The sequence below is a fragment of the Oenanthe melanoleuca genome, unplaced genomic scaffold (genome assembly GCF_029582105.1).
Source record: "Oenanthe melanoleuca isolate GR-GAL-2019-014 unplaced genomic scaffold, OMel1.0 S001, whole genome shotgun sequence".
NCBI lineage: Eukaryota > Metazoa > Chordata > Aves > Passeriformes > Muscicapidae > Oenanthe > Oenanthe melanoleuca.
Window position 1 is genome coordinate 2,499,311 of NW_026612650.1, and position 14,238 is coordinate 2,513,548.

Below are 14,238 nucleotides of genomic sequence, written 5' to 3' on the forward strand. Positions count from 1 at the left end.
AAATGTGAGCATAAGGCAGGACTTGTCTAAGCTTTCATTCCATTTATAACATATTTCATTTAAAAACAAAAAGAGAGAAGATCATTTTTTTTCCACATTTATTCCTTTCTTGTTTATACACTGATATCAGCAATGTTATACTGAGAATGAAAACCAAATCAAGTCAGTCCTAATCAATTAGAGTTTATTCAGCAAGGGGCAGTAAGCAAAACAGCGCTGGGCGGCCGGGATGCACTGCTCCACAAACAGAACGCAATTTCCCTCTCCCTCCATGGTCTTTTTATGCAGTTCTGATTCAGTTGATGTGTCCTTCCTTGGAGTACTCTGCATCCGCAAGGCCCGTTGCTGGGGGGGTCCGTAATCTGGAATTCTGGTGGTTGCAGCAGGAGAGAGGTGCCGGGTTCTTTTGTTTATTCCTCCTAGCCTAGGGAAAATCCTTAAACAATTGCTGGTTTAGCATAAGTTATGCATACCATGCTCAGTGATTTGAAACTATGTGGTCAAAGTCTATGCCCATCTCACTCTCTGATATATTCATTATTCCTTACTAGGAGTTTTAATGAACAAAGTACTTATACTGTATCACAATCCCTCCTTTTCTCTTTTACCATTTTGTTCATTAAAACGTTTAAGTTCTCTATGACTCAGGGCAAGGGTTTCAATTACCTCTGGATCACTAGGTATTTGCTCATATTTAGCTCAAATAAGCATTAGGTGTGCTGCCTCTAGTAATCTTTTTACAATTTTTATGATTCTATTAAAGATGCAGGGGCCAAAAGTTAATCCTAATACCGGAGAATGATTGGTCCTGCTATGGTTGACAACAGGGTAATGAACCAAGGAGAATTATTAAACCAAGTCTCATAGCAGCTTTGGTGGGCTTCCCTTTCTTTCTTCCTTCTCTCTAACCCCTCTCTTAGCTTGGCCATTGAATCCCTTACAATGTCTGTTTTATTCACATACATGCAACACCCTTCTCTTAAGGCAACACACAATCCCCCTTGTTGTAAAAGATTGGATCTAGACCCCTTCGGTTTTGTAACACTACCTCCAATAGTGACTGAACATCTTGCTCTGGAGCGGTTATAGATCGCTCAATGTGGGCTAAGTCTGCATCTACAGCTACCCTTAGGGAATTGAATTCTTGGTTTTGTTTCACTAATGATGCTACTCTGGTGCCTACCCCTGCTCCTCCTATTATCATTAAAGTGGCCACGGTTAAGGCTGTGAATGGTTCCCTTTTTGTCAAGTGATGTCCCTTAGTATCTTGGAGATCTTATGCATATCCTTCTGGGTGATATATAATTTTAGGGACTACCAATACTTGTACACAAACATTTGACGCTTCATTGAATAAGCTGAGAGAAATACAAGGAGTTATTCCTTCCTTTGAACATACCCATCTAGCATTTCTGGCAAGGATTAGCCAGGTAGTGGGGTTTCTCGGTTTCTTTGCTTTTGTTATTACCCCACACAGATGTTTTTTATCTTTCGGGACATTCCTGATGCACCTCCCCTTTCCAGTTACTGCTGCTAAAGTTATCCCTCGAGCTTGAGTACCTTTCCAATCACATTGAGGGGGGTTACTTCCACTTGCCCGCCTAGCCTTTTCAGTGACTCCTATTGTTTCATAAAAGGGGTTTAATATCAAAACAAAGCCAATAATGTTCAGTAAGGTCAGGCTTAGTGGCATTAAGAACTTGATAAGCAGCATACATAAGGCTCCAAAGAGTGTTTTTCTGTGGGTCTACAGTGGGGAGTATTATGGTCTTGTTGTCTGATGCCAGGGCGCTGTTACCTTTAATGAAGGTGTCATTTACTTTAGGCAAATTGTCATTACTAATTATTGGGTTCAGGGCTATGGCATGATAGTCATGGGGCAAGGGTTCCTTCTTAATGAGTATTAGTCCTCCTCTATCGGTGCCTGGTTCCCAATACCACACTCCCCAAGTCCTCCCAATCACGCACCCAGGGTCTTGTGGGTTTGTTATGTTTAAATAAATGAAATAACAATTACTACTTCCAAGTACTCCCCCACTATTTGAATGCTTAGGTTTTTGGCAGCCTGAGGGGCCCCATCCCACTTGAAGGTATTTATCTTTGCCACCCCAGGTTCCCAATGAGAGGCAACCGTCTCACAGCCCTAAGAAGCACAATAATATTCTCCAGGCGAATTACAGTAATTTTTCCTGGATTCAAGCTTGGGCACATATAAAATGCTTTTACTTTGGCTTGTCTTTTATTTATAACTACAAGTGAGCTCAAGTGCGGTGTGAAGCTAGGGGCTCCTGGCCCCTCTCTAGGCTGAACTAGTTGTTGATCTTCCCACCTGATTAGAGACCACCTGAAGGGTTGGTGGCTGTGTTCTCCTTGTGACAATTCAAAAACCATTCCCAAAATCACCAATCTAGTCTGCCGGAAAGGGTAGGGTCCTGGTCATTAAAGCACTGTTTCCTAATCTCTTTGTCTCCCCTGGGTGTTTGCCCACTGGTCCCAATGTGGTGTCCATTTTTTGGTTTCTTAGGGAATTAATATCCCAGGGGCATTTCTTGAAGGATTTTTGTGTTGTCCCACTTGGTGTGTTCCTGCCTCCACACTCTCTTACCTCTCTGCCTCACCCGCCAACTGGGTTGCAGCCAGCCGCAGGGTGTTCCATCTTCTCGGCAGCAAAGGTAGGCTTCAGGAGGTCTGTACCTTTGCCCCTTTCCATTCTTATACGATTCCCAGTTTTTACCTTTTACTTGTGAATCACACTGGACCCACTGGGCCCCATTCAAGGGCTTTCGGTAACACCCTTTGATGATTTGTGCTGTAAATGCTGCTGGTTCTTTGGAGTTGTCCTGGTTTGAAGGACAGGGGTCTGCCAAGAAAGGCAGAAATTTTCCTTTTAAACAGAGACCCGAATTCCACTCCCCCCAAAATATTATAAACGTTTGAATCAAGGACTCTGAGGCAGAGATAAGGGGGTAGGAATAACAGCTCTTTTACTAATATATCCAACTGTACCAGCAGAAACAACAGCAGTTGTTAAAATTACCAACAAAACAGAACAGATTACTCGGTTCCAGTCCTTTCTTTAGCTGTGAGCACGCTCTCTTGGCGGGAGCGGAGGCGGGAAGGGGCAGCTGCGGCCGCGCCGGTCTCAGGGGGAAGCGGCTGGAGCGGGCAGCTTCCCGCTCACCGTTTGGGTTCTGGTGCTCAGCTGTGTCCGCAGAGACTGGAGGCTGTAGCAGGGCAGATGCAGGGCAGGTGATCGCAGAGGGTCTGGTTCTCTCCTGCGTTCAGCCGCGTGGCTCCAAGACCGAGAGGATCCTCCTCCCCACCCCCGGAAACACAAATCCCCTCCGGAAGCACGAGAGCCCCTCTCCAAGCCGATCCCACCTACCCCTTTTGTCCAGAGCCTGCAAAGATCCGCGGTGTACCCAGCAGCTCCATTGGCATGACAATGGGAAAAATTATTTATATTGACACAGCAATAGGAAAAACACTCAACCCCCAACAGGAGTGATAACAATAGTTTTCAGGGTTCACTCCTTTTACAAATATTTCCCACCACTCTTGAGACTGTTCTACTATTCTCCCAGTAATTTGTCTTACCTTCAGGTTAGCCCGTGTGAGCTTCCTTTCTATTCCTTAACACCCTCTACAAACTCCCCTTGGGGGTCTGCCTCGTTGGCAGTGGGTCCACCACCGTTCCTGGCACACTTTACAGATAAAACATACAAAAGGACAGCAATCACAGCCCCATATCCCATGGTATGCTCTGAAATGGACAACAATGGCGTAGCTATATCCAGCCAGTTCACCAAGTCGGCTCTCTTGAATTAATTGCACAGAGTTCATTAGTAATAGTTCTGAGTCTGGTTCCAAATTCTTCTATTTTAAACGTCATTTTCAGGTCTCCAGGCGGGCTGGCTATCTTCCAGGGCTTCTCAGCATCCACCAGAATGGGTCCTTTTACTCGGATAGCGTTGAATCCATCCTTTTTCAGCAGTTCTCACAGCTATTTTTGTAGTAAGCAAAAACAATATAGGGTCTTTCCCAACGAGGTGTTAAGGTCATGTTTTTCCAGGCTTTGATTAACACCTTATCCCCAGGTTTAATTTGGTGGATGGCCATATCTAAATGTGGGCACTGTGCTAGAAATCCCTTCATGTGCAATTTCTCTTAGCCATGAAACGTGTTATATACCAATTTACTTTTACATTTTCTAAACTCGGGTGATCTGCTGGGGCTTCCATGTAATAGGGCATCCTACAGAGCATCTCAAAAGTGGAGATCCCTACATCAGTTTGTGGCTGGGTCCTTATGTTTAGCAAAGCTAAAGGAAGACATTTTATCCATGACATCTGGGTTTATAACATCAATTTAGTTAATTGTTTTTTATTTCTCCATTCATCCTCTCAACCTTCCCTGAGCTCTGTGGGTGCCAGGGAGTATGACACTGCCACCGAGTCCCTAATGCTGAAGAGATATCCCCCACCACCTTGCACACGAAATGTGGGCCTCTATCTGAATCTACCGCCTCTATTATCCCGTAATGGGGGATAATTTCTTCTAGGAGCAACTTTACCACTGTTTGGACACTGGCTTGGGCAGTAGGGAATGCCTCCACATAATGGGTCAGGTGGTCCACTATTACCAGTAAGTACTTACATCTCCCTATCTTTAGTAATTCAGTGAAATCTACCTGTATATGGGAGAAGGGTCGGTGTGCTAGTTCTCTTCCTTCCATCACTCTTTCTCTTAGTTGTTGCTTATTAACCTTCTGACAGGTCAAACATCCTTGAGTAATTTGTTTTACCAAATTATAAATTCCAACGCACATATATTTGATAGCAAATTGATCCACTAATGCCTGTGTTCCCCAGTGGGTCTTTTCATGGATTGCCTGTAGTATTTTAAAGGCTAGTGGTTTGGGAAGAACTTCCCTACCATCCGGTAGTTCCCATTTTCCTTCAGTTGTTTCTGATACCCCCATTTGCTTTAGTTTGGCTTTCTCTTGACTAGTGAAGCTAAGAATGCGTTTGGGGCCATATATAAGGCAGTGCCTTTTTTGTAAATTATCACAGGCACAACGTATTCGTCCATCCCAAAATCTTCCCAACAGGCATAGCAAGGCTCTTCCTCTAAATCTTTGCCACAGGTTGCACACTCCTCTCTTGTCCATTCTTTGATCCTTAGGGGTAGCAGGGCTGCTCGCCAAGCTTCCTGGTCTGCCAGATTATTCCCTCTTCCCGTAACACTTAGTCCTGTTTGGTGCCCTTTGATGTGTAGTACGGCTATTCTCTCTGGCCCTCTTATAGCCTGTAGAAGTGGAACTATTAATTCCTCATGAATTAACCCCTTTCCTTGTGAGTTTTTCAGACCTCTTTCTTCCCAAATTTTCCCAAATGTATGTACTACCCTGTAGGCATACTTTGAATCAGTGTATATAGTTCCTTCCCTGTCCTGTAGTAGTTTTAGGGCCCTTAATACTGCATATAGTTCACATGCTTGAGCTGGCCAGCTGGGACTATGGGCACCTGATTGTATAACTTCAAAAGTTCTCCCATTTATAATGGCATATCCTGATTTCCTTTTCCCTTCTATTACTCGGGACGAGCCATCACAAATAATTTCTCCCCATCTTCTAACTCCTCCTCTTCCAAGTCTGGCCAGATTTCTGTTTGCTCCTCTATATTTTTAAGACAATCGTGGGTCAATCCTTCTCTAGGATCACTGTATAAAAACTGGGCAGGATTTTGCAAGGCAGTTGTTTCTAGCGTTAACTTAGGGGATGATACCAAGATCCCCTCATATTGTAGGAGCCTGTCATCCATGATCCATTTTTCTGCCTTCTGTTGTAGTACCCCTCTAATGTTATGCGGGGACATAACCTTAAGTTCCCCTCCAAAAGTGATTTTCACTGCTTCTTTGACCAGTAATGCAGCAGCTACTATGGCTTGTAAACATGTTGGGCATCCCTGACTAACAGGGTCTAGAAGTTTGGATAGGTAAGCTACAGGCTTCTTACTCCCAGCCCACTCCTGAGCCAGGACTCCAAAGGCTGTCCCCTCATTGGTATTGCCAAACAGGAAAAAGGGCCTTTTCAGATCTGGCAAACTCAGTACCGGGGGGTTTACCAATTCTGCCTTAAAATTCTCTAATTGCTCCTCATCTTCAGGAGACCACTATACTAACCCTTCTTTAGTTAGTTTCTGATATAGGAATTTGACCTTGCCACTAAAATCTTCAATCCATTGTCTACAATAGCAAACAGCCCTAGCAATTGTTGGACCTGTCTCTTAATTTTCAGGCCTGGAATTGAAAGGATGCCCTGCACTCTCTCAGGGTCCAGTTTCTTTGTGCCCTTACTTAATCTGTGCCCTAAATACTTTACTTCTTCCTCTACAAATTGCAGTTTGGACTTAGAAACCTTTAATCCCTGTAAGCTCAAAAAGTTCAGCTGTTTTATACTTTCCTGCCTGACCGCTTCCTCTTTCTTCCCCGCTAGTAATAAATCATCCACATATTGTACTAATCTCACCCCTTCCCCTAGATCATAGTTTAGCAAGATTTGCTCCAGTGCTTGTCCAAACAAATTCTGGGACTCGGTGAATCCTTGGGGAAGGACTGTCCACCTTAGCTGCTGTTTTCTGTGTGTATCCAGGTCCTCCCATTCAAAGGCAAAGTAATCCCGGCAGGTTTCCGTGAGGGGACAGGACCAGAATGGATCCTTTAAATCTATTACGCTGTACCATTTATCTTCTGGTCCTAGCTGGCTTAATAGGGTATGCAGGTTTACAACCGCTGGGAATCTTTCCATAGTTCTTTGTTTATTTCTCTTAAATCATGTACCAATCTGTATTTTCCGTCAGCCTTTTTTACTGGTAATATAGGGTGTTAAAGGGGAACGTACGGGGCTCCAGCAGCCCTTTCTTTAACAATCTCTCTATCTCTGGTTTCAAAACTTGTCTCCCCTCTTTGGACAATGGGTATTGCCTAATTCTTACAGGAACCTCGGGATTTCTGATTGTTACTTCAAAAGGTTCAATTTCTAATTTCCCCACTGTATCAGGTGTGTACCACACCTCGGGATTTATCTTTTCCCATCTGTTGTTCGTAGGGGGCATAATTTAATGTTCAGTTTATTCTCTGCAACTTTTAAACTAATTCCTAACTCAATCATCAAGTCCCTCCCTAATAAATTATAATCTGCTTCAGGGACTAACAATAGAGACCCCAGGCCTATTCTGGAGTCTGTTTCAAATGTTACATCCTCTATCACTGGCACTCTGAAGGGTTCTCCTTTAGCTCCCACCACCTGTACCCTTTTTGATGAGATTTTATAGCCACAGGGCAGGGATTGAACAGGTGACCTTTCCGCCCCAGAATCTACCAAAAATTCAATTTCTTCCTGTTGGGGACCTACTCTTAATTTTACCAGAGGCTCTGATCTTTCTTGTGTCCCCAGCAAATAGAGCCCCCAACCTCCCTAATCCTCTTTAAACATCTTTTCATCTGCCCCTCTTTTCCTACATTCTCTCTTCACATGTCCCTTCTTCCCACAATAGAAAAAGTAAGCAAAACAGCGCTGGGCGGTTGGGAGGCACTGCTCCACAAATGGAGCACAATTTCCCTCTCCCCCCATGGTCTTTTTATGCAGTTCTAGTTCAGCTGACGTATCCTTCCTTGGTGTACTCTGCATCCACGAGGCCCGTTGCTGGGGGGGGTCGTAATCTTGTCTTCTGGTGGTCGCAGAAGGGGAGAGGCGCTGGGTTCTTTTCTTGTTTATTCCTCCTAGCTGTCCCGGTTTAGGACAAATTAGGGTAAAATCTACAAAGGAGCTCCCAAAAACTAACCCCCAAAATCTCCTCCCCTCCCACCTACGGGTTCGGGAAGAACTTCCTCAAAGGTAAAGTGGAAAAAACCTGTTTATTTAGCAAAACACATAGGAAAAAAAAAAAAAAACTACTCCCCAACACGAGGAAAAGAACAGCCACGGGTGATGCAGAAAAACTTCACCCGTCCGAGTGGATGCAGCCGGTGCTGGGAAGGGCAGGAACACGCATTTCTTGTCACGAAGGTGCAGCGTCCAGGGTTCCTTGATGTTCAGGCCACCCAGGATCAGGTATTACTAATAAGGGAAAAAAAGGTAAAGCAAAAACCACAGAAAAAGCGCAAAAGGTGGGGGGGGGGGGGGGGTGGTGTTGCAAGCAGCAGCAAGTAGCAAGCAGCAGCAGCAAGCAGGGGCGGGGTTTGCCGGCCGGCCGGCGGCAGCTCATGTCCGGGAAGAGGGGGTAGTGCTGCCTGGCTAGACAAAACACACTCTTCAGGCATGAGCAACACATGATTTGGGGATACAGAGCATTGCGAGGTCACCCCAGGACATTCCACCCCTTATCTCCATATCGTGCACAGGCTCAAGAACTTAATAAAATAAAAATAAATAAAAAAACAAACAAACAAAAAAAACCAAACCAAAACAAAAAACTTCCATTTCACTTACTCAGTCCATCAACACTTACACATTTCCTCTCATTTCACTTACTCAGACCTTCAACACTTACATATTTCTTTCTGTCTAAACCCACAATCAGATCTCCCTGTGGTACACATCGTATCGTTCCATCTTTCTGCATTATCCACCACGTGCATCCTGGTCCTTGAGCAAAGATAATCCCACGAATGGGTTTGCCTGTACTCGAGGCAGGATTAACCCATACTGCCTTTCCTAACAAACCTCTAACATGGGCCACTGGGACTTTATCTCCATCCACTATATTAAGGGAGTCAGACTGGGCAGGACCTGCTCGGTTGATGGAACCTCTGGTGTTAACTAACCAAGTAGCCTTTGCTAGATGTTGTTCCCAGTTTTTAAAAGACCCCCCCCACCCAATGCCTATAAGGTGGCTTTCAGTAATCCATTGTATCTTTCCACTTTACCTGCAGCTGGTGCATGGTAAGGGATGTGGTACACCACTCAATGCCATGTCCTCTAGCCCAAGTATTAATGAGGTTGTTCTTAAAATGAGTCCCATTGTCTGACTCGATTATCCTAGGGGTGCCATGCCTCTAAAGGACCTGCTTTTCCAGGCCCCAGGATGGTCTTGCGGGCTGTAGCATGAGACACTGGGTAGGTCTCTAACCATCCGGTTGTGGCTTCCACCATGGTCAGGACGTAGTGCTTGCCTTGGTGGGTCTGAGGCAGTGTGATATAATTGATCTGCCAGGCCTCTCCATACTTATACTTGGACCACCGCCCCCCATACCAGAGCGGCTTCACCTGCTGGGCCTGCTTTGTGGCAGCGCATGTCTCACAGTCTTGGATAACCTGGGAAATACTGTCCATGGTTAAATCCACCCCTCGGTCTCGTGCCCACTTGTAGGTGGCATATCTGCCCTGGTGACCTGAGGCATTATGGGCCCATCATGCTAAGAACAACTCTCCCTTGTGCTCCCAGTCAAAATCTATCTTTGACACCCCTATCTTTGCATCTTGATCTACCTGCTGATTATTTTGCTGCTTCTCATTGGCTCTCTTTCTGGGGACATGGGCGTCTACATGGCGAACCTTCACAGGTAATTTCTCTAGCCGAATAGCGATTTCTTTCCACTCTTCAGCAGCTCAAAATGGTTTTCCTCTGCACTGCCAGTTCGCCTCTTTCCATCTCCTCAACCATCCCCACAGAGCATTGGCCACCATCCAGGAATCAGTGTATAAATAGAGTTTCGGCCATTTCTCTTTTTTTGCGATGTTAAGGGCCAGTTGGAAGGCTTTGAGTTGACTGGATCCACCCTCTCCTTCGGTAACCTCTGCGACCCGCCATATGGGGCTCCATACAGCCGCTTTCCATTTTCGATTCATCCCCACAACGCGACAGGAACCATCAGTGAATAGAGCATAGCGTGTTTCCTCTGCCGGTAGCTCGTTGTATGGTGGAGCTTCTTCAGCCCATGTCACTGGTTCTTGTTCTTCATCTGCGACACCGAAACTTTCACCTTTGAGCTAGTTTGTAATTATTTCCAGAATCCCAGGCCGATTTAGTTTTCCAGTTCTGGCACGCTGAGTGATGAGGGCTATCTACCTGCTCCATGTAGCACTGGTGGCATGGTGGGTTGAGGGAACCTTTCTGCTGAACATCCACCCCAGCACTGGCAGTTCGGGTGCCAGGAGGAGCTGTGCTTCCGTACCAATCACTTCTGAAGCAGCTCGGACTCCCTCGTAGGTGGCCCAAATTTCCTTCTCCGTTGGGGTGTAATTGCCTTCAGACCCTCTGTAACTTCTGCTCCAAAATCCCAGGGATCGGCCTAGGGTCTCACCAGGCACCTTCTGCCACAGGGTCCAGGACAAACCATGGTTCCTGACTGCAGAGTACAGTACGTTCTTCACATGTGGTCCCATCCTAACTGGGCCAAGAGCTACCGCATGGGAAATCTCCTGTTTAATCTGGGCAAAAGCTTGTTGTTGTTCAGGGCTCTAGTGGAAATCGTTCTTTTTGCGAGTGACCTGGTAGAGAGGGCTCACAATCTGGCTGTACTCAGGGATGTGCATTCTCCAAAAGCCTATGGCACCTAGGAAAGCTTGTGTCTCCTTCTTGTTAGTAGGTGGGGACATAGCTGTAATTTTGTTAATGACATCAGTAGGAATCTGACGCCGTCCATCTTGCCACTTCACTCCCAGGAGCTGGATCTCACATGCAGGTCCCTTAAACTTACTCTTCTTGATGGCAAAGCCGGCTTCCAGGAGGATTTGGATAATTTTCTCTCCTTTCTCAAACACTTCTGCTGCTGTGTTCCCCCATACGATGATGTCATCAATATATTGTAGATGTTCCACGAGCCTCACCCTTTTGCAGTGCAGCCTGGATCAGTCCATGACAGATGGTGGGACTGTGCTTCCACCCCTGGGGCAGTCGGTTCCAGGTGTACTGCACGCCCCTCCAGGTGAAAGCAAACTGAGGTCTGCACTCTGCGGCCAGAGGAATGGAGAAAAACGCATTGGCGATGTCAATGGTGGCATACCACCTTGCTGCCTTGGACTCCAGCTCGTACTGCAGCTCCAGCATGTCCGGCACGGCAGCGCTCAGCGGTGGTCACTTCATTCAAGGCACGATAGTCCACAGTTAGTCTCCATTCTCCATTAGATTTTCGCACAGGCCAGATCGGGCTGTTGAAGGGTGAGTGGGTTTTGCTCACCACCCCTTGGCTCTCCAGCTCACGGATCTGTGGAGAGTTAGGGAAAAGTGTGCGGAAGATATCGGGATGTACGGTTAAGATAGGGACCCCTCTCCCCTCAGAGATCCACTGCTCCGGATCTCAGCTCACAGCCGGACGTGAGCTAGGGGAAATGACCACCACTATCTAGGCTATAAAGACCCTTGTAACCCCTCAATAAACGCCATTTGCTGTCCAGCACATTGGTGTCCTGGAGCTGATGGACCGAGTGGCCCTGGGTTAGGGCCACTGTGCCGGACCTGGATCGGGCCACCAGACAACAAATTGGTGCCGAAACCCGGGAAAAAAACATCGGGAACCGATTGCCCGGATTTTGGGGTTCGCCTGGCCAGGACCTGGCGACTGCCACCGCTGGCGAGTGCAGTGAGGGTGACGTCCCTGGACCAGCGAGGAGCATGGAAGCTGTCGCGAAGGTCGTAAGAGATCCACGCTCAGTGGAATATTGATTTGTAAGCTTAAGGATTTTATTCTCACAGTGCCGAGGTTGATTAAGCTGGGGGCCATAGAGGGCCCGGTAGAAATTCTCCATCTGGAGGTATGGGATAAATGCACCACAGCCCTGGCTGAGGACACCATATCCTCCGGCTCAGGGAAACCTCTTAAATCATGGGGCAAAGTTATCCAGGCTTTGCGGGCTGCTCGGCAGGAGCAGGAGACCTGGAAAGCCGTGCGGACTTGTTTATTCGCCACGCCGCAGCTGGGGATTGGGGCGGCTACTCAAACTGCAGACCCAGCCGACCGCACGGATGCGCGGTCCCCGGAAACCCCTCCTCACCCTCCCAGTTCGGACTCACCACCACCGGAGGCGGGGGAACGCGCGCGGAGCATTGTGGCAGGGGCTAACGGAGGAGGCACAGAGTGCTGCTATAATATCAGAGCTCACAGCAGCAGATAAAAGATCTCCACCGCCTTATGAATTAAAAAATGGCGCCGAGCCTCGTGGCAGGGGGCGGGCATGCAAAGGGCTTGCTGAACGGCGCAAGCGCAGACGAGCAGGGAGGAGGGACAGCCCCCGAGGTGGAGCGTGAGACCAATCACAGAGCTCATTTTAAATCAGGTCCTTATAGGGCAAAAACCTCCCCCAGCAGGAGGCGGGGGGATCCCAGGGGGAGGGAAAGGCCTGGCCCCCGAGGGAAGGGGCGGGGGTGGAGCCCGAGAAAAAGGCTGAGCAGCCCGGAAACGTCCACTCAGTCGACTTCCGGCTCTGAATCTGACCGGAGCTGGGACAGCCGGTCGGAGGGATGGTCGGAAGAGGAACCTGACATCGGCTACAGCTTTCATGAGAAGGGAGCCGCAAAATATAACACCACTAGCTATAACCCTCCGGCATGGATTAGGGAGACACCAGACACAAATCGAACCCCCCCTTACAGACTGGTGTAAAATAAAAATAGCATGTGCAGAGTGGGCTCCGTCTGCCAAGTTAGTATTCCCGGTCAGAGTGGGGGTGCTGGCGGAAACCAGAGAATGTATTCCCTGGTAAACCCGAAGGATGTGCAGGCTATCGTAAAAGCGGTTGCTGACAAAGGAATCAATTCTGCCATGGTTTCCACACTTATTGATAGCATTTTTGGAGGCGATGATATGCTCCCCTTTGATATTAAACAGACTTGCAGATTAATCTTTGATGGGGCAGGGATGATCGTTTTTAAACAAGAATGGGAGGACAATTGTGCAAAACAGCTAGCCCTAGTAACTGGGGAGAACCATCCTCTGCATGGCTCCAGCATACAGAGGCTGATGGGCAGAGATCCAGCCATGATCATCCCACAAGCACAGGCAGAGGGCCTGCGAGCCCATGAGGTCATGACTACCACCCGTGCTGCCCGAGAAGCCATCTGTACTGCCTCTAAGCAATAGCCAGACCATCACCATGGTCCACTATAAAGCAGAGCGAGAGTGAAAGCTTCACTCAGTTTGTGGACCGTCTCCAGGCAGCATTAGACTGCTCAGCATTGCCCTCAGAAGCAAAAGGACCAGTGCTAGCAGACTGCCTGCGCCAGCAATGCAATTCAGCCACTAGAGACATTCTAAGATCACTGCCACCTGGGTCTAATATCGCAACCATGATCAGACATGTAGCAAAGGAAGAACACCTCGCTCCCATTCAAGCAGCAGTTCGCACTGCAATAACCAGCGTGATGGCATGCTTCAAGTGTGGCCAGGCAGGACACGTGGCAGTAAACTGTCCCCAGTTAGGACACCCACCAGCAGCTGCTGCACCACGCCAGGGGAAAATCAGAGGACCATGCTGGGCTTGTGGAAAGAAAGGGCATCTTGCTAAGGAATGCAGATCCAAGGCTTAGGGACACGGGAAGGGGAGGGGGCAGCCGGGCCGCACCCAGCCCTCTCCCTCCTGGAACACCAAGCGGCCCAGCTACAGCAACCCTCAATGGGGCACGGGGCTTCCACGCCCATTACCCCCTCAAGAAATGGCCAACTTTGTCGCCCAACAAACAGCTCAGCCAAGATTTACTTGCCCTTCCGCAAACAACTCTCTGCGCAGTCTACAACAGTATCCGAATACCTAGCTGTGGCCCTTGCAGGCTTCGGAGGAGAGATTCGCTACGCCGCAAAACCCCCTTGGACTCAGCTGCTCACCGTCGTCGACATCAATCTCCCACCAAAAATAATCGACCGACCACTGGTAGGACTGACCGTCTTCACAGACGCATCGTCGCTGACCTCCACCGCAGCGGCAGTGTGGCAGTCAGGAGAACAATGGCAATGTGTCAAGACAACTGACCCCACGCTTTCAGTCCAGCAACTCGAAGCGGCTGCCGTAGTGCTAGCGTGTGGACTGTTCCCAGAAGAACACCTCAACATTGTGACTGACTCCATATTTGTGGCCAAGCTCTTCCTAGCCATGTCTGGACCAGGTGTATCAATGTCCCCGGTAGCAATAATGCTAGAAGAAGCACTCTATTCACGGAAAGGCACCATATCAGTCATCCACGTCAACAGCCACAACCTGACCAAAGGGTTCTACAGTTTGGCAATGACAAGGCTGACGCAGCC